This window comes from Ascaphus truei, chromosome 2 (assembly GCF_040206685.1).
Source record: "Ascaphus truei isolate aAscTru1 chromosome 2, aAscTru1.hap1, whole genome shotgun sequence".
NCBI classification, from domain to species: Eukaryota; Metazoa; Chordata; class Amphibia; order Anura; family Ascaphidae; genus Ascaphus; species Ascaphus truei.
In genome coordinates this window covers 111,599,664-111,627,569 of record NC_134484.1, presented here as the reverse complement: position 1 = coordinate 111,627,569, position 27,906 = coordinate 111,599,664, and positions in this window count along the sequence as shown.

The window sequence follows — 27,906 nt, the reverse complement described above, 5'->3', positions numbered from 1 at the left end:
CAACCCAGACCAGAACTAACTGTCACCTACAGGAACAGGCAGGACTAAGTTTAGAAAGCCCCATCCGTCATGATGTCAGCAGGCCCTCCCCTCTGTCTCAGGCCTGCACACAGAGTCAGGGGCCTGCCCCCATCACTCAAGGCAGGGCTTGAAGCGGGGGGAAAACCCATGATAACTACTGGCGACCTGCCCTTAGGACACCAGCAGGAGAAAGATATATAGCCCCCATTCATTAACGGGGCTACATAGTATATTAAGGTGAGACTGGTGATGCAATTGATGCTTTTCTTGGGATATAGTTTTAGCACAGCAATGCATGAAGAACTCTTCAATAGGTCACAGCATGAACAATTTTAATGTAGAGTTGCATTTGTAAAGTATTTCTCCAATAAGGTAAATAAGTAGTTCAGTATTAGGTGATACCTTTTTTTATTTGAACTAATGATAGATATTATAAGAAAAGCTTTCCAGAGTTTTCCTCTCTTCCTCAGGTCAGCAATATTCAGTATTGCCAACCTGAAGAAGAACGGAGAACTCTCGAACGCTTGCCTTATATATCTGTAACGGGTATTCCCCCACCCAATCGCATATAGAGTGTATGTGAGGGGGAACCTATATGTTACCAGGTGTGGCTCACAGGAGGTCTGAGCCTCCGCTAGTGAGAGCATGGGGTGAATCCTCAGCGCCTCCACCTATGTGAGATTCTAGGAGTGTAGAGTGGCCCTCACATAGGAACATACATAAATTAACCAGCCCACACCAAAGGTTATGGCTTAAAGCGTTTACTATATGGCAAAAACACAACATACTTCAATATACAATATGACATTGACCGTGTCCCTCTATACACTAATAGGCACAACTACCCGGTCACCACGCAGGGCTTTGTACCCCACACGTTATATCAATAGTCCCAAGTGTCCAACAATACCCACTCAATAGTGAGTGACTGTTGGTAAAGTTGGTGCACTTGATGACTGACTGTATCTGCCCAGTGCTCCAGCACCTGAGGCTGCAGATTCTTCACAAAGGATCCGCCACTCTGCTATCTCCTCTGTGATGTCCGGTAACTCTGCCTGGCGGTGGGTGACTCCCGCATGGAGTGATCCACCTTTGGAAAGTCTCTTGCTGTAGAGCCTGTCTGAGCCCAGACGCAGGCTGCGATCACTGAGTGAAACTGGCACCGGTGATATCACATAGAACTGGATACTATAGAAAGCAACTCCCCCTTGCACTGAAAGGGGCCTTCCCTGAAACTGTCCTGAAACTTACCTGAAACTAACTGCTGTGGCTGCACTGCAAAGCCACACTGTCTCTTCTTATCAGAGCACACAGCACTGCAGCTGTGTCACTGACAAGACTCAGACTCAGATGAGGGCAGGGTCCCTACCTAAGGGGCCTTCCCTATGAACTTACCCACTTGGATTGGGGCCTACCTGGGGCCTGGGGTGTCTGTGGCCTAGTACATCAGAGCACTGCTCTCTGTACACTACCTTCCCCAATCGCGTCCTGGATCCAACTGACAAAACCCTGTCTGCACACAACATTGTATCTTCTTTGCTGCAGGAGAAGCTGCCAGCTCTATTGGCTGTCTGGCTGCCTGTGACCAGGGTGAAAGTGCAGTCCCCAGAGGCTGCTGGAAATTGTAGAGAAATAGGTGGTTTGTGGGTGGTCACTGCAACAGGAACTCAGCCGAAAACGTAGATGAATAAAAACAGCTTTATTGCACTATAGTGCTGCACATCACAGAGAACACCTCTGACGCGTTTCGTTCCGTTGTGGAACTTTATCAAAGAGTACAAAGATCTCTCACACTGGAGTATTATATACACAAATCCTTTCTCATGATTGGTCAATGCATAATTGCAAACAGAGAATGGCAATTAGCAATTAGTATTGATGAGTGTTGGAAGGATTAAACAAAGACTGCAGTGTTTAGAATAGAACAAACAACAATAATAATGATAACATGTGAACAATACAAAATTAAACATATAGATTAAAATCAAGATCAGTGAGTAGCAGCATCTATGATATCAAAATATACCATATATAAAAAAAATTGTGTTGGGGGACAAAAAATCGAGAAGACATAAATGGGATTATAATCAAATGGAGAATTTATCAAGATTTGATAGAATGTTATATGGCGTAATGAGTGCCCTGACATTGTGGTGAACAATATGCATAATTGCAACCATTCAATGTACATTGTAAAAGGAGAATATACATGACAATTCAAAGGAAGAGGGAAGAGGTTATAAATCTATTTTTGACAGAGATTAACCCCTTGAGAAATGTGTAAGGTGTATCAAGATACACACTCCCAAGACTCCCCATATAATCAACCCTGCTGGAAATTTTAGTTCTTGGTACAGCTTTTTCCTATGGGGACCGCGTGCGCGATCTTTACTGCGCATGTCTGAAGCTGTAATTGCTGCCGCTACTCTTAACTGAGCATGCGCAACTTCCAAGAGCTCTTGCACACATATAATGGCCACCTCTATGCTTGCCAACCTCTGTGCATTGCACTGCACAGGCGCGAGCTCCCGCGCCAACCTCAACATGGCAGCCGCGACTGCTCTGCTTACGCGCAAGTCTCCGTACATGCGCGAACACATTAAACATGGCGGCGTCCTGCCACCAGGAGCCCCCGGGAATGCGCTCGCCCCCTCAGCAGTACACACGCAAGGGGGAAAGAAACCTGCAGACAGGGGGACCAGAGGGACCCTGGCTACATATCTATTGCTAACCCCCCAAAAAAAGGTATCATCTATGACTATGCTTATAGTACTGGCGACGACAACGCGACCACGTGACGTCAGCCGTCGCTATAGCTATAGGGCAGGAGTCTGTACAGAGGGCGAAAGGGGGCATGGTGGAGGCGTGGCCATGAACAGTTCACCATCATTGGCTGAACCGCTCACATATCGATGACGTCACACCGTGATTGCTGAAAATCACAAATTTGTTTGACTTCAGGTATCGCGACTGTAACATCGCTGCGCAGTGCCGTCATGGTCGCGCCCGCTGGGGTCACCCGTAACAGACTGCTAGTACTTGCTTTGCGACTGCACGCCGTCGCTGTAGCCAGGACAATAAGCACAACCTAAAACTGATATACTTACTTATTTACTCTGCACTATAGCAACTGAACTAACAAGGTTATTTCTACTTAATCAAATGAGGTAAATACTTACATTTCTTTTAAGTGGATTTCAGTGCAGCCTCATAAATGTAATTATCTATTTTCGACACCTATTGCATTGCTTTAGGACTGGAACTTTGAATATTACAATGAGTATGGAAACCCGAATATCTGTACCATATAGCAAAAATGGATATATATATATATATATATAACTCTCTATAGTTGGTATGGAAATTGTTTTAGAAAGTGTGGAACAGGACACATTTAAATATACTTTGCATAGCTATTAGCATATGTCTCTGGTGCGCTTCTTTTTCAGCACAGGCTTGTCTTCCAAATTTATTTGAAGGGACGTTTGAGGGAATATATACAACTGGTGACTGCTAATAAAATTATCTAGAAAGTAGTGGACTGTGAACAGCCCATTGGTCCGGTGCTCAAAAAACTATGAAAATGGTGTAAGGCTGGAAAACGCTGTAAATTGACACAGACATCCGATGACTCCTGTACAGGCGCAGTCCCCCACTAAGCAGGCAGGCTCGTCACAGAGCTCCCAAAGGTGTGTAGAGATTTAAATGCAGGAGTGATCACTGTAGGGACCTCTGGAAGCTCCAATGCAGCATTAACCCCTGACAGGGCAAGCAGCCTCACTCCGGAGGTACCGAAGGGAGGCATCAGAATAGATGTAAAAAAGTCTTCATACAGCGTTTCCAGCGCGGCGTGCGTCCAGGCAAAGTTCTGACAGACACTCTGACATGTTTCACACACAGAGCGCTTTATCAAAGACTCAGAGTGCCTGTCAGGACTTTGTCTGTATGTTCTTTTAACATAATAAATCTTTGAACGATCCTTCCTCATCCTACGTTACATTGGTGTGGCTGTGCTCCTGTTCCTGTGTGGATCATGGATGCATTATTTACAGTTGTGTTAATTCACGCATCGTGAGTGCGGATAAAATATCACATTCGAAAATTATTACCACAATCTTGATGACTTTGGTCACTAAATTGCGGTAATAAGAAGTGATACATTTATTTTTTGACCAGATACGATATTAACTTCGTTTTATAAGTGTAAATTATGTATCTAGACCTTAAAGTCAACAAATTAAATAGTGGTATATATATTATTGCCTCCTATTAGGCAGGGTATAGAGAGTTAGAGGCAAATATCTCTCTCTCTCTCTCTCTCTCTCTCTCTCTCTCTCTCTCTCTCTCTCTCTCTCTCTCTCTCTCTCTCTCTCTCTCTCTCTCTCTCTCTCTCTCTCTCTCTCTGTCTCTGTCTCTGTCTCTGTCTCTGTCTCTCTCTCTCGTCCATGAATCCAGCAAAATGGGTTGCAGTGGAAAATATCACACAGAAATGCAACTCTCGCAATTTGATGCATACTGTATACCTCTCTATCACAATCTTTCCCGCTCTATATCAGATGTATAACATTCTCTTTTGGATGCAAACACAAGCAGAAAATGTGGTTTTGTGTCAAAGTAAACCTTTCAGCACATGGGAAGTGTGTTGCTCCGCGCTAATGGTGGAACTGTATGGGATCCCTCTTGCAGCCTTTAGTCGTGGGGGGTTCAACACATCCCCTATAAGAGTGAGCTCCCACAAGGGGGGTTCACAGACAAGAAAAACAATTGACAGACAGGCGCACTAAGGGGTATGAACACTTTATTAATAAAACAGGACAGTGGGCACAAGCATCCACTGAGGTTGTTTCTTTTACCACAAAACGGACTTTTAAAATTAATCATTTTATAAATTGCTCCACCTCCACTGCTTATGTAGTGTATGTACTCCAGTGCAAATGTGGGTTACAGTACATCGGCAAAACAAAACGGTGTATGAAGGTGCGGGTAATGGAACATATGAGGAACATTAAAAATGTGCACAAATTAATTGATAAACATATGCCAATAACCCACCTTATAAAGCACTTTTATGATAGTCACCAGTGTGACCCGAGTGGCATTTCATTTATGGGCATTGAAGTTGTCCCTGCAAATCAGAGTTGGGCAACAGAGATTTACGCTTGAGTAGAAGGGAACAATTCTGGATCTATACCATGCAAACTACATTCCCACATGGTTTAAATGATTATATAGAATTGGTTCCCTTCCTGAAAGAATAAATTGTTAGGTGAATACTTGGGGTTCCTCTATGTGATCTAATTCTGTGGACAATCTGTTTCTTTTAAAATTTTTACAAATATTTTAAATTATTTTAATATGTGTGTATAAATGTATGCTTAGATCTAAACGGGGGTATGGTAATATATGGTTAGAAGTGACTTATTTTATCGGGTAATAGGTCAACTTAAAGTCAAATCTGGGACCTATATATCATCACTCCATCTCAGAATGGGGTTTTATTTAATTAACTAATTACTTAATGACTTAAACATGCTGTATGGGACTCCATTTTCACTCTGTTGTATTTACATGTGCTTTCACTCTTCCTAATGACGTTAGATCCATTGGCTGCTGCTCTGTATATAAACTCCGGGGACAGCGCTATCACGTGACCTCCTGACGAAGCACTACGTGCGAAATGCGTAGAGGTCACGTGGCGGCAGTTCTCGTGGAGTTTTTGCAGCCGGTGGAAGCGGGTCTTCACCTTTCTAGCAGGGTAAGTACTCAGTCTGGTCCGGACCCTATCTGCAGTACTAGCGAGATCCTGTGTAGACCCGGTGCTATTCACCGACCATATTAGTGTATAACCAGTAATTTTAATGATCTTTGTTGATATATAATTGTTTTAACCCCTCAGTGGATGCTTGTGCCCACTGTCCTGTTTTATTAATAAAGTGTTCATACCCCTTAGTGCGCCTGTCTGTCAATTGTTTTTCTAAACCTTTCAGCACATTTATTTAAACTGATATAAAACTTCCTGTCCATAATATGCATTTACAAGGTTATTTCATATAAATTCCATTTGCACTTTTACAAACGTAATTTTTTTTTTTGCAACTCACCATTAAGAAAGGCATGGTTATATATAAAAATGCATCATGGTCCTGTCTGAGGCATTTTCATACAAGTGCGTAGTATAAATTTGTAATCATTTACTAGTGAATCACTGCATGCTCTGAATAGTTTTTGAATTATTATATTCCATGTGACATGTGTACAGCTGGAGATGAAAGAACAACAAAGGGAAATGGAAAGGAATCATTTTAAGCTTTTCAGAGTTTTGAAAGAACTGTCATTTATAACTTTGTTCCTCTAAATGTTGAAAGTTACACTGTATGTAATAAACTTTGTCTAACTAAGCAAAGTCAGTATAAAATGCACTATGCAATTAAGGCTTTTTATGCTGTCATCTATTTGAGGTACAGTATTAGTCATTTTACTCCACATAATGACAATCATTGTCCACCATAAACTAAAGAAAAGTAACATTTGTTCTTATCGATTTTCAGTAAGTTAGGTAATATTACAAAATTGTTAGTAATCACCACGCACAGGCAACATGCTTTATTGTATTTAAAATGGTAATCTTCATTTCAGGATTTTTGAAAATAAAATATTAATTGAATTTCAAAGCAAAAAAACACAGGTTAGCACATCTTTATTAGAGACATTGGGGCCGATTCACTAAGCTCCGTTAAGTGGCTTTAAGAGCGCAAAGTACCCTTTAAGCCTTATAAGGCTGTAGTGAGATTCACTAAGCAGTGATAACTGCGCTTTATCGGTCTTAAAAGGGCTTTTTTCAGCCCTCGGCGCAAAATGCGCACGATCAGACTATTGCACTACTTTTTGCCAGTACTACAGATTCACTAAGCAGCGCTAAGTGAGTCGGCCTTAAAAAACGCGCCAAACAAACGCGTCAGCTAAAGACAGGCTCATCCCTTAACACATACACTACAGTAATGGGCAAAATTACTATTATCCACATATGGATAATAATGCATTTGCCCATTATATATACATTAATCACAATAAATACAATAAATACATTTTGTACTCACCCACGATGAAGGCCATCCGCATCTTCCTCCCCGTCCATACACTGGGGTGCTGAAAAATATACACAATAAGAAAAAGAGCCAAACTAATGTCCCCTAACCCCTTAATGACATTAGCGGTTATTAACCGCTACAGTCATTAAGGGGTTAAGCCACCCTGACCCGATACCCACCCTTCACCCATTTATTTGTACAGTGGCTTCATCATGTATATATATATATATATATACATATATATATGTATATGCATGATTAACCAATATACAAATAAATACTGTACATGGCCAAATACAAATCTCTCCCAATATCAAATAGCACCAAGCTAAATTAATATCTAATAAATCCACATACAAACACTCAATTTGACAATGTGTACATGATACAATTAATCTGTGCATCATGTATACTATGTCGACCAATGCTCCAAATCAAATACACTAATCCAAACAAGATACAAATACAATCATTAAAGAAAAACAAACCATCAACACAATTAAATTACCATCAATTAATCCAATAACCAATCAATTACAATCCAAATCAATTACACACTTCAAATCCTACAAACAAACCATTGTGAAAAATAATCTATGTCAAAGTAACATCACACTAAATCTATCTTCCAAAAATAAGACAATAAAATAATCTATAGCAAACAGCCTATAACTAAACATTTCAGAAAATGAAATGTAGATTAGCAACACATTTTTACACAAAGCAGCAAATTGCAATTCCAAAAAACATCCAAACAAGGCAAGCCAACAAGTTTTTATTATACCTGTATGTATGTCCATCTATAGTTTACAGACATAAATACAGGTGCAATAAAAGAGCATCAAAAACAATTGAATCACATTAAAAATCAACATACAATACAACCACTGATTTGTCCTGTACGTATGTATATCCATAGTGATATATATAAATTCAGGGCAAATAAATGGACATTAAAAAAAAATGGATGTCAGGAAAAAACAAACAAAAAACCTGTAAAATAAAAATAAAATACATGTATTTTGTTTACTTACCATTAGATGAACCACTCACAGAAATCAAGGGGAACCGGAAGCACTGGAACAGGTAATCCAACAACAGGAACCAGGTAACCATAAAAAAAAAAACCCTTACAATCCACAAGTGTCTGTATCTTCTTTCTTCTATTTGTAATCCATAGTGGGGGTCTTCTCCATCTTCTTCTGTCTTCTTCCGGGGTCTTCTTATCTTCATCCACCACACCCTGCTCTTCTTTCTTCCATAGGAGGTCTTTCCTCCTCGGCATCTAGCTTAAAAATGAGACGACATAGGCTTTTATAGGCCTATGACGTCACATTTTCATCATATGGTTCTCACGGTCCTGATTGGGCCGTGAAAACCATGAGCTTTGGCCAAAAAAGAATGATGACGTCATTTAAAGGCAATGAAAGCACAGCCAATCAGAATGGCTATGCTTCAATTGCCTTTAAGATGACATCATGAAAAGAAAGATGGCCGGCCTCACATGGTACGGTAGCCAATCAGAGCGTGGGAAATACATCCCAACTCTGATTGCCTCAAGTACCATGTGACAGGCTTTAAACGACGTCACATCCGTTCTCCCCAAAGCCTATGTCACATGGTCTACTTGAGCCAATCAGAGTTGGGATGGAGTTCCCACACTCTGATTGGCTACTGTACCATGTGAGGCCGGCCATCTTTCTTTTCATGACATCATCTTAAAGGCAATTGAAGCACAGCCATTCTATGGGTGAAGGGTGGGTATCGGGTCAGGGTGGCTTAACCTCTTAATGACTGTAGCGGTTAATAACCGCTAAGGTCATTAAGGGGTTAGGGGACATTAGTTTGGAACTTTTTCTAATTTTGTATATTTTTCAGCACCCCAGTGTATGGACAGGGAGTAAGATGATGGTGGCCTTCATCGTGGGTGTCGGACAAGGGTGAGTACAAAATTTATTTATTGTGATTAATGTATATTTAATGGGCAAATGCATTATTATCCATATGTGGATAATAGTAATTTTGCCCATTACTGTAGTGTGTATGTGTTAGGGGGTGGGGGGGATGTGTGTTGTATATAGCAATGTTTATTGGGGGCAATTGTCCCCAAAAAACATGCTATTATGCCTTAACCCCTTCATTGCCTTAGTGGATAGCCGCTAAGGTAATGAAGCTGCTTTAATGTATTTTTAATAATAGTGTGCGGGAGTCAGAAAAACAAGGGAGTACAAAATGATTGTGCCCCTAAAAGAATTCACTAAACTGCACACCACTAGAATTAAATGTAACTTTTAATAGATTACTTAAAACATATATTACCAAAGAAAAAGGTGTAACGTGATTAAAAAGAAATTAAATCAACAGGGCTTAGCATCTATGTCACCAAATAATTGTAATGAAAACACCCCTGTTAACAAGCTATTAATGGTGGGGTGTGGAGGACACAGAATGCTATAAGTCAGTGTGTAAACCCCTCTGGACCAGCTAACAGACAAGGTAATAAAAGATGTAAACATCAGCGAGGAAAGGATTGTTACAATAAGATAAATACACGGTCCATCTGGTGTAATGATGTGTTATTCAAGCACCTCAGTTGTCTATCTGATTAAATGCAGATTAGAAGGTGTGCGGGAGCAGGGGGTCCCCTGAGCTGAACCGCATTGATTTGTGGCTCAGGGCCCCCCTGCTTCCCGAGTTACAGGCCCCGGTAAGGGGCATCCGATGCCAGTGTGGACGCCATTTTTATTGAGCCCACGTCGCGTCTTTTATGCTATAAAGATGGCGCCGACACTGGCACCGATGCCCCATACCGGGGCCTGTAACTCGGGAAGCAGGGGGTCTCTGAGGCATTAATCAATGCGGTTCAGCTCAGGGGACCCCCTGCTCTCGCACACTATTATTAAAATGTAAATTAATGCATCTTCATTACCATAGCGGCTATCCGCTACGGTAATGAATTATTATTTATTGTTATGTGTTTTTTAATACTAGTGTAGATGTGCAGGGGTCTCCTGAGCTGAACCGCATTGGTTTCAGGTCCGAGGACCCCCTACTTCAGGAGATACAGGCCCCGTTACGGGGGGCCGGTATCCCGGCACTTTAAAGCTCCCGCGTCATGTGACCGGGACATTTAAATTCTGCAGGGGATACCGGCCCCCCATAACGGGGCCTGTATCTCCTGAAGTAGGGGGTCCTCGGACCTGAAACCAATGCGGATCAGCTCAGCTCAGGAGACCCCCTGATCATGTACATGAGTATTAAAAATCATATTTGTACAGCACGATCGCCTGTAAGAGCCGTGCATTGAGACGCAGCGTCTCCATGCAGTTCTTACAGGCTGCTTTGTTATAATAGTTATTGTGCTTTCTAACTTTAAGCACCATATCGGGGGGGAAGAAGGTGATCGCGCGATATGGCCCTTTTGGACAAGGCAGGCCGTAAACGCGCCAAACATCCTTAGTGAATAGCGCTTATGGCTTCAGCCTTTTGCGGCCGAGCGATATAACCCATTTAAGCGCTAATTAACGGAGCTTAGTGCACAGGCCCCACTGTTATTTAGAATATCGGATTGGCTAGTCTTCCAAAGACTAACATATTTCTTCAGGATTCCTACTTGCACATAGGAATTTGACACATACTGTACAGTATTTCTTTCTTTTCTTCAATAATCTTAGGACATACAGTACTGAATAAGCAAATCTTAATTTGCCGTTTTACTAAGAGAAAAATGGGAAAAAGAATTAAAAAAAAAATACAACTAAAGAAGATGCTTGATGGGATCAATGTTCAGTAACAGAACTTTGCTCCTAACCAATACATAAATAAGAAAAAAGCATTGTGATAGGAACTATGGTAAAAAAAACTCTCAGGAGATTAATTTGAGTTCACTAATACTATGAAAGATAGAATCTTGGCGTTTACAAAGTAAAACATATAATCTATCATAAGACTTATGTTTAGTTAGACCAGAGGGATTTCATAGGGATAAATGACCAGGCTCAGAAGATATCACAAACATCAATACAAATCATAAAAAGTAGAGTCACACAAATATTTTTTTAGTCAGGTTTTTAGTTTGAACTACTGTACAGGCAGTCCTCGGTTATCCGACGCAATGCGTTACTCAACATGGCGTCGGATAGCGAAACGTTGTAAAGCGAAACCCGTTTTCCCATAGGAACACTGTTTAAATGAAACGTTCCGTTCCTGAAGGCATTTTTAATGCTAAAACACACAAAATATTTTACTCAAACAATAAGATTATGCTGCACACACATACATTATGATGTAAAGATTCTATTTATTGAATCCAGAACTGTATAATAAAACTGTTAGACATGTTTAAAGGCATAAATATACCACAAAACCTTCACACAGACTGTTCTGGATGATTTCCCTGAGTGCAGCCTTCTGATTGACATAATGTTGCAACTTTGCAAAGCGTCGTAAGAGCGTCGGATAAGCCATTTTGGCGTTGTAAAACCGGCCATAGGGATGCATTGGACAGCGTCGGATAAGCCATTCGTCGTAAAGCGAAGCGTCGTAAAACGAGGACTTACTGTACAACGATTCTAAAGGATAATTATAGGTAGATAGTTTTGTTCTGCATGGGCATATAATATGAAACATCTTTCAAATAATGGCTATTACTAGATGGACAATTAAATATAAATACCCTCCAAAGAAGAGACAGTGCAGCTATCAAATGCTTATGTGATAATTGCCTAACCACAATCAGCATTCATATGTTGCATTTGAAAATAAGCTTTTACATTACCATATCAAGTACTAAGAATTTCCCACTTAGGGTTTCAGTACATACAGTATGTGTATTCTGGTCTAGCCTGATCATGGAGTTCTATATGTATCCTTCTCCTTGCCTAACAGGCGATTACACTGTTTTTATTTTTATTACATGGGGTTGAAGCAGGGTGTCTCAAGGGCTGAACCACATTCATTTAAGGTAAGGGCACCGAGAAATCGCTGCGGGCGGCCCCGCTGATCACAGTGGGATGGCCAGTATAACCACTGCTGTTGGTTGTAGGAATGGCTGGTCCCTACCCAGGAACCTAATAGGATACTATTACTGCATATGTATTCTACCAGGGACACGCACCCCAGCTGCTCCTGACCTATACAGTGTTACTTGCAGCAGAGACACTTCACCTTATAGGGGAGCCTTGTTCTGCAGCATATGACTGTCTGACCACACGTTTTTGCAACAGAGGGCCTCATGCAGTAAGCAGCGATAAGCCCCTTATCGCCAAAAAAGCCTATAGTGATTCAGTAAGCCCCGATAAGCTGGCGATAAAAGCAAAAATCACCATTTTTCCCCCCCGGAAAAATAATGTCAACCGCTCGGCGATAAGCCACTTTTTGCCACTCATCGCCAGCTTTCCAAACTCGCTTTATTCTAGTAACCTCGATCAGCTCATCACAGCTGATCGCCGGTCTAGAATGGAGATTTGCTCTCCAAATCGTTGGCGAGAAGGTACGGGTGAGCGGCAAGATGGCACTTAGAAAAAATCAGGCCTTTTTCCTCCATCAGATTGATGCCTGGGTCTCCGGAGCGGATATCCATTAATATCAGCACTGGAGACCCCCGGCATTAATCAGATGCCTGAAAAATGCATTTACAGCCCAATTCATTACCTTAGGGGCTAACCGCTAAGGCAATTAAGGGGTTAACCACCAGTGCCATGCTTATTGTGGGTAGCGGGGGTGGGTGAAGGTGGTTTTTGGCCCTTGGTGGATGTTTAGGCCTTGCGGGTGGGTAGAGGCTGGACTTAACCGCTTCATTACCTTAGCGGTTATGGTAATGAAGGGGTTAACCCCTTCCGCTACCCACTCGGTAGGCCTAAACACCAATCCTTGGGGCTACTACCCCCTTCACCCACCCCCGCTACCCACAATAAACACAAATAGACACAACAGCCCCACTACACAACTCAAAGGCTCCCAATAAGCATTACAATATCTAATACACAACAATACACAACCCACCTGGACCCTCAAGTAGACACCTACCCAAACACCCCTGACCTGAAGGGCCACCTGCGGTAAGGTACCGCTGAGACTTTGGGGGTGATAAGTGGGAAGGGGCTTCCCCCCCCAGCCTTGCAGAGAGGGACTGGGGAAGTAAGTTAGTCCTTACACAGGGATAGGTGTTTATTGTTTTATGTATATTTTTGTTTGCTGTATTGTTTAAAGGAACAGGTAATAAAGCCTTATTTTAATTTCACCTTAAAACAGTCTCCATTGCACACCTCTGCACACATCTTTTACACTACTGTATTCACAGTAGGTAACATCACATTATTTTTCCTGATTTAATGGAGCTGTTGCTTAGATTGATCTATAAAATGTAGCCGGTTAGACCAATTCCATCATCGACAAATAAATTGACCTCTAGATATACCCCTAATTAAGATATTAGGGGGACAGCTGTCAGATATTTAAAAACAGTGTACATTAATTAGGCTTAGAGAAAACATCGGTTTGGATTATATGATTAATATCAATATAGAAACAAATATCCAAATAATGTATGTGATGATAATAATAATTGTGAATGTAAATAAGATTATAGGAAATATGAGTAAAACCTTTAAAAAAAAAATCAAAAAATGTGTCAACATTACTACTCCAAATCAAAACCAAATCAAATATTCCTGTCCCTTTATCATTCTTTTGATTTCTGTTTCTTTGTATGATTTTCTAAAACAAATTATGACTGCTCTGCATAACCCAACCATGATCCTAATATGATACATTTGTAAGTAGTAATTAATCTGTTATAGTGCCCCACAGTTTAATAAATATCCATTATTATATTTAATTTGGTGAAAACTTGATCTGAAAACAAAACAGCCAGAAGTTCGAGGTGCCAGAAGACACCACTTTTGCCTATTCCAGTGAATCGTCCCTAATGTATCCTTTTGCGCTGGAAGGTCTTCTAACTTACAACTGCTTAATTATGTGGGCCCTAATGTAGACATAGACCAGGTCAGCAGTATGACAATGATCAAGTCCTGGTCTTGTATTCGCCACTACTAGTTTGCTAGAAACGTTGCTATAAAAGAGTCAAATCTAAATAACAATAGACAGGATCATTACCACACTGATAACTTCAAGTCAGTTAGAAAGTATGTGTAAGTCACATGTATTATGATGCAAATCCATGCAACCAAGATACATAGCCTAAACAAATAATACAAACATACAAGATGAAAATGTAATATTGATAAATTTACAGCCTCAAAAGTGTGCACTGAATGGTTTTAAAAATGAGAAATCTATTGTTTGAGTTGACTGCACTATTACATTTCATACTTCGAAACAAAACGAATTCTAATTCTCTTTACCTATCATGTGAGACAATTTTCTACCAGCCCTGTGAGGATATCTAGAAAATCGGAATCAATGAACCACGCAGAACCATTTATTAATAAATCAATAAGGTGAAATGATTCTAAACCAGTCAGCAAATCATTTTTTCACTCAGTTGGTTGAAGTGATTTAGCCTACGAACCAATTCTTGAACAATGAAAGACAATAATCAAAATTGAAAATAAAAAACATAGTTTGTCTTCATGAAAGCTATTGCTTCAAACCAGAAATAGAGTAAACTGTAGATAAAGTAGTTCATTTCTGTTCACTGAGAGGAGCTCAATCAAAATGGATATATAGTATAATACCATTTCATACAGGCTCCAAAAAATTATAATCGTCTCGCAAGCCTCTCCCAACTCCCACTGTAAAACATTATATTAAAAATTGTAGATTATCTCTTTGTTGCTGTACAATTGAAATACTGTACATGAAGAAGGGTGTGTGGTTCGAAAGCCTGTTCTGTACAGGTATGTCCAATAAAAAGTATCATATAATTTGTTCTCTTTACACATTACTGTTTGTCTATTATATTTGCCTAATGTACTGGTGTCTTTGAGGGGTATATATAGATATTAACCCTTTGAGTGCCCCAAGACATCTCATCTTCTAGTTTCCTCGAAAATAGCCTCCACCATTTAAACTATTTCTTCTCCAATTGTTTATTGAAATAATAAATGTAAAATACAGGTGTTGCAGCTTCACTTCTATGTACAGTACGGTATTCAATCAACTTTACAAAAACGGCATTTGCCAAAATGTCAAAACTTACTTTTGTTTAACAAAGTAACATTTTTTCTTTATAATTGCAGGAACGAATAACATGGCTCTAAGATTTTGCTTTCCAACACCAAGTTGATTGAGTTGGGGCACATACTGTACAGCAGCTGTGTCTATTAAACCCTTAGTCACTGCAGCAGTGATGAAGATATGAACACTGCATGTCTACAGAATGGCTATCGTCCTTTTAGTATAGGAGGTTATTTTCACCATTTCAGTCCCCACAAAGCTCATTAATATATAAGATCTCATGTAGAGGATATGATTTGTCATTTAAATGACCCAGACCTATTTATGTTTTTAACTTTTGGGTATTTTAGACTTATATAGCCTTACTAGGGTTTAGCTACTTATATTTTGTACAGATATAAGGGCAAGCGTTTTAGATTAATACCTTGTTAAGTCAATAACAAAGCTTTATGGATCTGTACCCTTGTGTTCAGTGCACTTTTTAAATTTTTCTGGCCTGTCTCTCAAACTGTGCCATTTTCAAATCACACAATATACAGTTGTTGTATTTTTGGATTCACATCTGCCATTCTCACACTTTTTGGATTTCCCTCTGACCTTTTTTCATACAATCAGCCTTCTGATCTCCTCCCTGAACAGATAACATGAGATTAGGGTAGACTCTTGTGGACTAGGACATTTGTCTGCTGCCATTTAACCGTGACAAAATTGCTACCAGTGCTCTGCCACCAGAACTACTTGCCATCCGTCACCTCACTGCCGGTCACCTTGCCTCCTTTTGCTACCTGTCATCTTTAACTGTCTTTGGATCTACTCAGCCACAGGGCTCCTTGCATAATTGCCACTCTGACTGCATTTGCTAGTGCGTCCATGCCTGCGCACTGCTAGGACACATTTATGAAAATTCCCGCAGTAAATACAAAAATTTATCCTGGCAGGTAGTGACCGTCCTGTGTCCCGATGGTGCGCACGCATGCACGGGCACACGCACAAATGCAGTGGCTGTGTGAGGTGCCCTGTGGCTGGGGAGATCCGAGGAAATTTAAATATGGTGGATGGTGGCGGCGAGGTGACCAAACGGCGAGGTGAACCTACAGTGAGTAGTCCTGGTGGCAGAGCACCAGTGGCGAATTGGTCACAGCCAAATGGCCATAACCAAACTTTACTGGAAAACACAAGAATAGCTCTACTCATTTAGGCACATTCTATGCACAATTGGATAGTGTGTGTTAGGTAGTTAACTCTTTCCACCCTCACACCTGAGATGCTATTGAATGTACCTTAAGGTTAGAGGAAGGGCGATTTCACCAGCAACAAAGGAAAGGTTTCTTTACAGTAAGGGCAGTTAAAATGTGTAATTCATTACCCATGGAGACTGTGATGGCAGATACAATAGATTTGTTCAAAAAAAAGGTTGGACATCTTTTTTAGAAAGGAAAGGTATACAGGGATATACCAAATAAGTAAACATGGGAAGGATGTTGATCCAGGGAGTAATCTGATATCCAATTCTTGGAGTCAGGATGGAATTTATTTTTCCCCTTATGAGATATCATTGGATGATATTGATAATTGATTGATGATATATATGATTTTTTCTTTGCCTTCCTCTGGATCAATATACTGTAAGTATAGATATAGGATAAAGTATCTGTGTCTAAATCTAGCATTGGTTGGGTGACGGTGCTCGTCTCCAATCAGGAAGCGAATCCGCAGTTCTGAGGTAGGGATGCAGAATAACCGACCAGAGCCCAGGGACAGAGTCCTGTTAGAGTATCTGCAGTCAGGGCTGGCAGCAATGGTGCAGAATACAGGGGACAGGCAAAGGGTCAGGGCAGGTGGCAGTTGTACAGAGCCCAGGCAACAGGAAAAAGGTCAGGTCAGGCAGAAAGCAGCGAGGTTGGTGTCACGGTCTTGTGTCAGTAACAAAGTTATCCAAACAGGCAACAGGGAAAAGCATGACAGAGAAGACTGACAGGAGCTGCAAAACGTATGTGGTCAGGTTGCCCCTGGGTCACCTTTGTTCCCTGCTTACCTCTGCATAGCGAGGGGAGGGTAGTGGGTGCATCCGGCAGGTGCGGTGAGCGTGCGGCATTCCGGGAGGTGACCGAGTCGCCAGAGGCTCCCGGTGGCTCCCTTTGCAGGGCACCGCCATGTTTAGAATGGGCATGCATACACAGTGCAGTTGCGCAATGGACCTACGAGGTGTGGCGGCCACTGAAGAGATGCGCACGCATGCGCAGTAGCTAGAGACAGAGTGGCCATTACACAACAGTACTCCGCAGGGGAACTGCAAACCCCAACAGCCCCAGGGGCTGCAGCCATGTGACGCTACACAGCTAATAGGGCTGCCAGTTTCCCTGCTGAGGGGATTATATACATTTGGCGTGCTGCAAGCCACACCAGTTGGAGATGGAACCAGGAGAGATGAGAGGGTAGGGTGTGTGTGCAGGGTCTGTGGCCCCTGCACTAGGCCAGAGACTCCCATAGGCCCCAGCTAGGCCCTGACTCCCCTGTAAAGTTTGTGGCTGCTACAAGGACAGGCCCTTAGACAGGGACACTGCCTCATTTAGCATCCATAGTGTCAGGGACAAAGAAGGACGGCGCGCAGCAGTTGAGGCCTGTGGTCTGGGACCAGTCCACAAACGTATAGAGAGACTGTTAAGGTGGGACCCTCCAGCTGGATACCACCCCACGTGGAGGCGGACTCATCACTGACAATGATAGCATGGGACCGGACGGCCCCTTGTGTTGGTGTCATCATATCACCAAGTGCACCAACAATAACACTTTAGTTGTGGGCAGCACTGTCGCACACATTTGGTTGGTTGGCTCTTGTGGACACTAGGGTGATTGGGTGCCCAGGTGCACCTCAGTACTTTGGGGGGATATCCCATCAAGGGGTGTATATTGTGTTGGAGGGCACTGTGGGGTTATGGCCGTGCGTGGCCTATTTGGTGTGAGTGTTACATTGTTATTCCTATTATTATCTGCATGCAGTAAACTGTTATCTATACCAGTGTGTGTATTCTTGCATTGGGTCCTGTGACGGGGTTATACAACATAGTTAGGATCCCGCACAGGTGGAAGCGCTGTCACCAGATGGATCAGGTACATCACAAGCTCCCAGCATTGGAGATTAAGGCCTCCTGTGAGCCACAGGTAACGCACCACACACTCAGTAGCCGCCATATCTGCCATAGGGTGGGGGAAACTGCCTTACATGTAGAACTTTGCTCGTCGACTCCCACTGAGAACTGCAGCCTTATATAGCAGGCTGCCATTAACCAAAATGGCCAAACTGAGGAAAAAGGGAAGGCACCTGGACAACCTGAACTGCAGCAAAACCCAGCACGGATCAGGCTGAATCCTTACAGGTTGAACTTGATGGAAGCATGTATTTTTTCAACCTCATCTACTATGTAACTATGTGTAGCGCTGTTTCCCCCACCATATGGGATATGTGGCGGCTACTGAGAGTGTGTGTATGGTGCTTTACTTGCAGCTCACAGGAGGCCTGAACCTCCGCTTCTTGGAGCCTGGGTGTACCTGATCCATCCGGTGACAGCGCCTCCACCTGTGAGGGATCCTGACAGTGCTGTATAACCCTTTCACAGGACCCAATGCAATAATGTAACCCTGCTCATTATGTAACTATTTGTAAACATGTATTATTTGTCTTAACTCTGTGCCCAGGACATACTTGAAAACGAGAGGTAACTCTCAATGTATTACTTCCTGGTAAAATATTTTATAAATAAATAAATAAGTACACACAGAGTATATAATAACAGGTTTACTGACATGCAATTGGTAACTGTAACGATGCGCGGAACACGCCACCTGCGGCGTGTCCCTTCCTTACCTGTTTACTTCTGATCGCCGCCCTCTAGCTGCGAGTCAAGATCCTGTGTCTTTAAGGATTCTGAAGCAAGCAACGCCATCTTGCTTTCTGGCAAACCCTGCCCTCTTCCTCCTGACAGGAAGTAAGCCTCTCTTTGACTTTCTCTCTGCTATTGGTCTTTTGCTGCCTGCCCTGGTGTCTGCTAGTACTCATCGCATACTGCTCCTGCCTGGACCTCCTTGGGACCTTTACTTATCTCCTGTGGATTCCGGAAGACTGGGACAGTCACTCATACTACTGAGGTTAGTTTACCGTCGGGTAGTGTAGGTACCTGCTTAGTAGGGTTCACCTTGACGTGGTGGCAGGCTTATAATTCCTTGGCCAATGGATTAGACTAAGAACCCTTATGTTATGTTTAGTTTCGCTGCACCTTGCTGTTTTTGTTACTATGCCTTTAAGAAGTCTGGACGTTCTCCAAGAAGTATCCTTCTCTGGATGTTACCTTGTGCTCTGGACTCCATGCCCATGTTCATGTTTCATGTTTCCTGGTTTCCGTTTCCAGACTCCTGTGCTGAAGCATTGGCTTCCCACAACCCCCGCGTTGGTGCCTGAGAACGCGCGCACTCCCCCTTTGCTGTCAGAGCATGCGCGCACATGCAGCTGGATCACTCGTGTCTCTGAGTAGGCACCGCACCTCTGGACGTGTCGCGCATTCTCATGCGTGCGGCACGATCACGTGACTACGTGCGCCGATCCCCAGCTGCGCGGCAACTTACTCCCTTCGTATCCCCTGCGGCCTCCCCACCTCACTAACGGGTCCTTCCCTTTCTCCCTGCGCTTGTGAGGAGAGCACAAACGTGACAGTAACACAATAATGCATATACTCAGGCCTTGCACGGCCTTACCCACACACCGTATCCCACTGTCCAACCACCTTGTCCGCACCCCGGTGAGAGTGTCCCCCAACATACTGAGGTGTCCTGGGCCCCAAACCAACCTTGTGTCCACAGTAGACAACCCACCCAAAACTGTGTGATAGCATTGCTCACAGTGTGTACAGTATAGTTGTGCACTGAATGACTAGTCTTATATCTGCCAGGTGCTCCAGCACCTGGTACCGCTGACTACAGAAAGAGCCCTTCTGTCCCAAGCGAAGTTGTCCGCCTCCAAGTGGGGTGGTATCCAGCTGGAGAGTCTCACCATGAAGAGTGTCTCAGACCACAGGCCGCTGATACTGCGCGGCATCTTCTTTTTGTGTCCCTGACACTGCACTCAATACAGGGGGCAATGTCCCTATCTAGAGGGGCTGTACCTGTAGTATCCACAAGCTAGTAAGAGTTGAGGCCTAGCTGGGGCCTATCAGGGGGTCTCTGGCCTAGTGCAGGGGCCACAGATACCCTGCACACACTCTCACCCTTCTGTGTCCCAGCTCTGACTGGCATGGCTCGCAGCATGCCAAATGTATCAACTGTGAGAGCAGGGGAATGCTGCAACCCTATTGGCTGTACAGTACCATGTGGTCTGTCGCCCCTGGGCATTCTGGGGCATGTAGTTCCCCTGCGGACCTGCTCCTGTAATGGCCGCCGCTCTATTTGGGCTCTGTGTGACTTGTCCTCGTGCATGCAAGTGCCTATCCAACATGGCGGTGCCCTGTAGCTCCATCCACCGTAGGATGCCGGTGACCCGATTGCCCCATCTACGGACCGCAATTCTCCTGCACCCCTCACAGCGCTATCGGAGGTAAGGAGACCAAATTGGGGACCTAGGCTATATATGTAACTATGTAACCATGTTACTGTGTAACCCTATTTCCCCCACCCAATTTCATCATGGGCCTCTCTAGGGAAATACTGCTCTTGTTACATCGGTCTGGTTGGTGCATACCTGCTGGTAACAGGGGGCCCTGGGTCTCCTGCATGATGTTGTAGGGAATACCAGGACAGGCTTCTGTGGTTGTGCCCAAATTCTACTTACAGGTGCAGCGCCTCCATCTTTTGCAGCCCGCAGTGTTGTGGGGTGAAGTATCTGCGAAAGAACTTGTCTCTCTCCTCCCAATATACTCCACTCTCAGGCAGGAGGTATAGGTAAAATGCAGATGTCTTTATTTGATCTTACTTTCTAGCAGCAGTCTCAATCACAGCAGACAGAAGTCTCTTCACCTTCAGGATGTCCCTGAACTCACTCCTGGCCAAGGGCACCAAGAGTGGTGCTTGCTCTTCCCCTACCCCCTTTTAGAGTAGGAGGTATGGGGTTACCCCAAACTCCCCTAAGGGAGGACCTCAAGCTTACGAGAGCCCTGGCAGCGTGGCACGGGTACCCTGTCTCTATCACGGTAGAGACTACACTGACTAAATAGGGAAGTTGCAGTACATTAAGCAGCTCCAACAGGCACCACCCCTGTGTCTCTAATTGGACACAGAGCCTGATGACACTGCCTTCACTGACTCACTGCACTGCATGAAGTGGGGAAAACCCATGATTGCTCCTGGCACCTGCCCTTACCCATGTATTACTACCAGGAGGAGGGCAGACCTATAGCCCAACCCACACAGGGCTAAATATGTAACGTGTGTTTAAATCAGGCCTAATAAGTTAGATTTTGTGAAATCCATTTTTAAATGAATGAACAATTCAAACAAATGAAATGCTCTCTATTGAATCTGGCACTGAGGTTAGAATTTACAAACTGGCATTAAGTACCATGGACTTGAATAGCATATAAAGCAGGATCGCACTACAATACCCAATATCAGAGCTTAGTGCCTTATCATCAAATACAGTAATCAATCTTGCACCTTAGAATATTATTTCCCAAGTTAATCTAACGCTTAACAGTTCAAAAATGGTATAAACAGTGAAAAAAAGATAACTACAGGAGTATAACATTTGTATTAATGGCTGAAAGCCCAGAAATGTCACTGACAGCATTTGATAGTTGTGCACCTTTCACACAAGCTATCACACAAGCTATCACACAAGCTATCACACAAGCTATCACACAAGCTATCACACAAGCTATCACACAAGCTATCACACAAGCTTTCACACAAGCTATCACACAAGCTATTACACAAGCTATCACACAAGCTATCAAAAGTCAGTGGTCTGTTAGATTATACTGTAATAAGGGGTTTATCAATAATATCCAAAATGTAAAATCTTGTGTAACCTCATGGATTTCGGAGTCTCCCCTATGTCTTATTGAATGTAACAAAAAAAGCATTTGTAAACAAATACTTTGTGAAAGCCGTATTACTAAATCTGTTTCAAACGTTTATTTTTTTTCTTTACAGCACCGGATTGGTTTACAATGCAGCTACATTTCTTATTTGACAGTAATTCAAATACTCTGTGCATTTTTGCTTCCTGTGTTGCCTGCCTACAACATACAGTACGTATTAAAAAAAAAAAAAAACTCTTTGTGTGCGGTGCTTCTTATTGAAATTAGAATAAAGCAAAATGATTACTGTTCATTCCAATTGGTCAAGAAATTCAAAAGAACAATCACAATAATAAATAATAATGTCAAAATCTTAAGCACACTGTAGTTCAAATTATTGATAGGAAATGTATGAGAAATCGGAGAAAACAATATTTATACTATTGCATACTAGCAGGGGTTTCTGAACTTGGCAATTGCACAGTGGGTTAACTTATTTTTAATTGTGAGTGAATTGAAAGTCTGTAACTAACCTTTTTTTCTCTCCTGTCTGGTTCAGCCTACAGTGGGTGGGGTTTAGTTGATTACTTACCTTGATTACTTACCTTGATTACTTACCTTGATTACTTACCTTGATTACTTACCTGACACACCTGATTGGTGTGTGTCCCTCTTTAAAACAAAGGCTTGTAACAAATCTTGAGCTTGTGTATCCTGATCTGTGTGATTGAATTACTGTTTGATTTCAAGTGCTGTTTGTATTAAGTGTGGAGATAGAATAAGTTGGAACAAGGAAAGTGTGAAACAAGGTAAAGTATAGTGAAGTACAGTTAATTGTTTTGTACTTATAATTCTTAGTTGTAACAATGAACAAGACTGAGAATGCCACTCAATGCACATCTTGACAAATGCACTGTATGTGCACTTAAAGCAGCTGTTCCAGGGAGCATACCACTGTGGGAAGTGTGAGCAGGTGGTCTCTTTGGAGTCTCCGATTGGTGATCTTAAGAAGCAACTTGTAATATTGAGGGACATTGACAATCTTGAAAAGAGTTTAGTGCTCACTGAGCACACCCTGGCTGGGACTAGTGGTGCAGAGGGTGGATTTTTGAGTAAGGACCAGGAACAGGTAAGTAGCTGGGTAACAGTTAGAAGGGGAAGTAGGTGAAAGAGGCAGGCCAGTTGTGAGCTTACTCATCCCTATAGATTTTACAGTTGGAATGGAAATTTTGGGGGTGTCAGGGCAGGAATGGCAAGGCTGGGGGAGACTGATTCCTTTTGCAGTCCAGGGAATAATTTATCCAGCACAGAGGGGACTCAGAGACCAAAAAATATTGTGTTGGTAGGGGACTTCATTATTAGGAAGGTAGTTAGGACAATCTGTTGCCATGACAGCATGGACTGAACAATTTATTGTCTCCTGGGGGCTTGAATTCAGAAAATTGTGGATGGGGTAGACAAATTTTTGGGGGCGGGCTGGGACTGACCCAGCTGTTTTGCTACACATTGGCACCAATGACAAAGTTAGAGAAATAGGGAGGGTCCTAAAAAAATATTTCAGGGATCTAGGCCACATGCTTAAGACAAGTATTTTCTAAAATACTACCAGTGCCACGCGCTACCTCAGGGAGGTAGTTGGATAAAACATGGCTACGAAAGTGGTGTACAGTAGGAAGGAGGGTTTGGGGTATTTAGAGCAACGGGACTCCTTTGCTAAGAGGTGCAATCTTTATGCTAGGGACAGATTGCACCTCAATGAAGAAGGATCTTCTGTGCTAGGGGGAGTATGTTAAAAATGTTGGAGGAGATTTAAACTAGGAAGGAGGGGGAGGGATAAGAAACATATAATGAATGAGACAGAATAGACAGGAATAGGGAAATAGCTTGGGGTCATGGAGGTAGAATGAGGGCAAGTGGGAGTTTGGCAAGCAGTGATACAGTACACCCATATTAGATACATATAATACTAAAACAAAACTTCTAAAGACTAAATACAATTGGAGTAGAAAGATAGGAGCAGATAAGATAATAGCAGAGACATGAGAACCTTAACTGCATGCTTGTTTATGCAAGGAGCCTAACATATAAAATGGGGAGGTTGAATTAATACTGTAGCTACAAGGGAGCAGTACGATATCATAAGCATTACTGAAATATGGTGGGATGAAACTCATGACTGGGCAGATCATTTTGAGGGTTATTCCCTTTTTCAGAAGGATCAAAAAAATAGAAGAGTAGGTGGAATATGATTATATGTTAAACTGGATGTTTATGAAGGAAAGTATGACAATGTTGAGACCTTGTAGATGGAAGTTAGCAGTGGAGGTAAAAGTACAAAGAAAATGTTTGTAGGGATATGCTATAAACCACCAAATATCTCTGAGATTAAGGAGGCCAACATAATTTTGCAAATGAAGAATGCATTAAAAGTAGGTCATGTTTGCATAATGGGTGATTTTAATTATCCAGTCCTAGACTGGGGCAATGAGATTAGCATTACAACGAAAGGAAACAGGTTTTTGGAGGTGCTAAAAACCAATTGCATGACCCAAATTATTGAGGAATAGACCAGGAGAAGGGCAATACTGGATTTGGTAATAACAACATTTTTAGAAGTAATAACAAATGACCAAGTTCGGGAAGATTTGAGAAACAGTGATCATAACATAGTCTCATTTGAAATAAATGATCAAAACCCATATTATATGGCTTCAACAAAGAATTACAATTTTAGAAACGTAAATTTCAAGAAATTGAGGAATAATCTCCAGGCATACATTGAGATGATGTTTTTGCAAGGAAAAATTTGGAAGATAATTGGGCAGTCTTTAAAACATTGTTGGAAAAGCAATTAGTTTGAATATTAATCTGTCTTAGGAACAACTTTATCATGCAGTTTTTTTAAAAGACCCCTCCCCTTTATACTGTTTATCATATAAATATTATAAAAAATGCAATATTCACGCTTTTTCTTTATTCTTATCTGAACATTTGAGCTTCAAAGAATCAACAAGTCTTGCTTTCAGGACCAGAACACTATGATAGACAAAACACTTCTCCCACCATCCGTCAATGTTTTCATGAAGTACAAAAAACAATACACACTATGTTCCGTATAGTGTTCCAGTCAATGCCTCCAGCATATGTCTTCTTCGTGGAGAAAACACAGACAATTGTTTCCTACAATATATCTCCACAACTTTCCAGTTGTCTATTTAAATACATCAATCTTCTGTCTTGGAAAACAGCTTATTGCCTTTACTGAGTAACACACAGGTCCGATCAGCTGCCACAAACACATGCTTCTTGTCAATCAACCAGAGACAGGAACTGTTTTTTTGTTTGTCTTCCGTTCAGTTTGTTTCAGCTTTTTTTTTTTTCTTTTTTTTTTTTACAAATCTTTGATCTGGGATATACAGTATCTGCAGTCTCCCCTCTTTCAAGATGAATGAAAAAACAGATATCCAGCAGCTCGAAAATGTAAAATGTCCTTATTTCTCTTTCTTCGATTAACCCAGCAGCACAGTACTCAGCATTCTGGTCTCATCACATAAAAAGAAACTTATTTTGAAGATAAATACTCACATACAAAAATAGTACAAAATGGCAGTGACGTTCAAATAAGGTAGAATATCCTCAAAAAGTATTGTATAGTTTTCTGTTTGAGTGGAATCCTTGTATTTGATCTTAGTATCATGATGTTAAACCTTCCCTCCTTCATCTTGGTGTTATCCCCCTCACATATTTCTGCTGTACTCCCTCTGTCCTCCTCCTGGTGTAATCTGTCTGTGCTCCTCTTGGTGTAATCCTTCTGTTCCCCTGCTCTCCCCCTAGCTACCCTACTACATATTTATCCAGATAATATCCCTTAGTCAGCTCTTGCTATCTAATTTTATTACCAGATACGGTCCTATAGCCAAACTGATGTTTTCTGATAAGGAACTGCCCACACCTCTATACAGAGAATAACCTAATAAGGCTTGTCTTCTGCATAGATCCAACCTAATGCCATAGCCTCTTCCAGTTGCACCAACTCTAACCACAGTTGTTTATAGTCACTCAAATGTCATTATCTGTTGTTTGGGCGGGAAGTGGGGCTGCCAATCGATCTGTGTTTTGGAGGGCAGCAGATGGCACGTCCTCTACATCCTACATGCAATATATAAAAAGGCTCAAAGAAGAGTTTCAAGAGATGTATAAACTGGCTACTACTTCGGCTGACACCACCAACCAGGGAAATAAAGGTCAGTAGGATAAAAGGATGCATGGCCAAGAATTACAAGTGTATGACAGAGCTTAATAAAATAAAAAAATACCCAATGCTACATCCAATGTGACAAAATACATAGTTAAATACTGCAATGTTTGCATCCTCATGAGTGAGGGTCATTTAGTTAAAGCCTATGGCCAAAGCGTTATAAGCCTGCAGCAATGTTATGGCATGACCAGTTTGCAGGTCCTAACACTATCTGTGAAAATTCAGAGGTGGAGGGAGAATGGTTTCAATACACCTGTCCTGTACATGTACATGGTAAAGTCCTCCCTCCACTGCACCCCCCTCCCCACCCCCCCCTCCATTTTCCCCTCCTCCCTTCCCGGGTTTCCTTATTCCTGTACATTATCAATAGGGATTCTTTCCCATGAGCTTTGCCAATTAGGTGATACTGTAGGTGCAATCATTTTCAATTGAAATTGGGATTAGTTTGTTAGTTGCTCAATATGGTAGCATCACCACTATTTGATACTAGCATTGCTAGGAGACTGCGAGCTGAATCAATTTTTTCAGGATGACACTGATCTGGTCCTAAATGTTCCTAGTCAGGATTTAAATCAATTAAGACATGTCCTGGAAAAATGTATGTTTACGGAAACAAGGCTTTGGTGGGACAAACGAAGTCTTGAACAATCTGTAAAAATGTGTTGCATCCCAAAAGGATTAAGATTGTTAAAATTACCCACGTATGGTTTGGACAATGAAATATTCCTATAATACAATTGCTCCTTTAAAATTTTGGAGCTACTGATTGATGAACGAGATGTGGCATTGGAAAAACTACATACTCAGACAGTAGAGACTAGAGAAAAAATAGTGTCAATAATGAATATAGATGATTTAACCAGATTTGAAAAAGAAATGAAAGATAAATTAGATGAATATGAGATTCACCAAATGAACATTTAAAAGAAGAAATTTGTCAGGGATAAAACGGACTATGAAAATAATAAACAATATACAGTAATGGGGCAAGAAACCAAGATAATGGAAACAATGGAAATTTGAATGAAGACACTCCCCAAGTAGAATCCTATAAAAAATCCCCTATAGGTAAAAAGAAGTTTAGGAAATATCAAAAGAGTGATTATACTGATAGGTATTGGAAACAAATAAAATCAGGGCACTCCTCATCAGGTGGATTAATCCCTCCTGAGGGTATAGGAAAAAGGTACATTTCCAAACTAGAAATCAAGATAAAAGGGAACGTTATGAAAATAAAGGCCCCTCCACACATTCTAAATGGAGAGGTAATGAGGAGAATAGACAAAATAACAAAACTGTGGCCAAGGAAACTGGGACTTTACCAATCCCAGTATTCAATTCCTTTCAAGCTCTAAGTGAAATTTTTTCAGATAATCCTGAACTCCTGACCCTTACT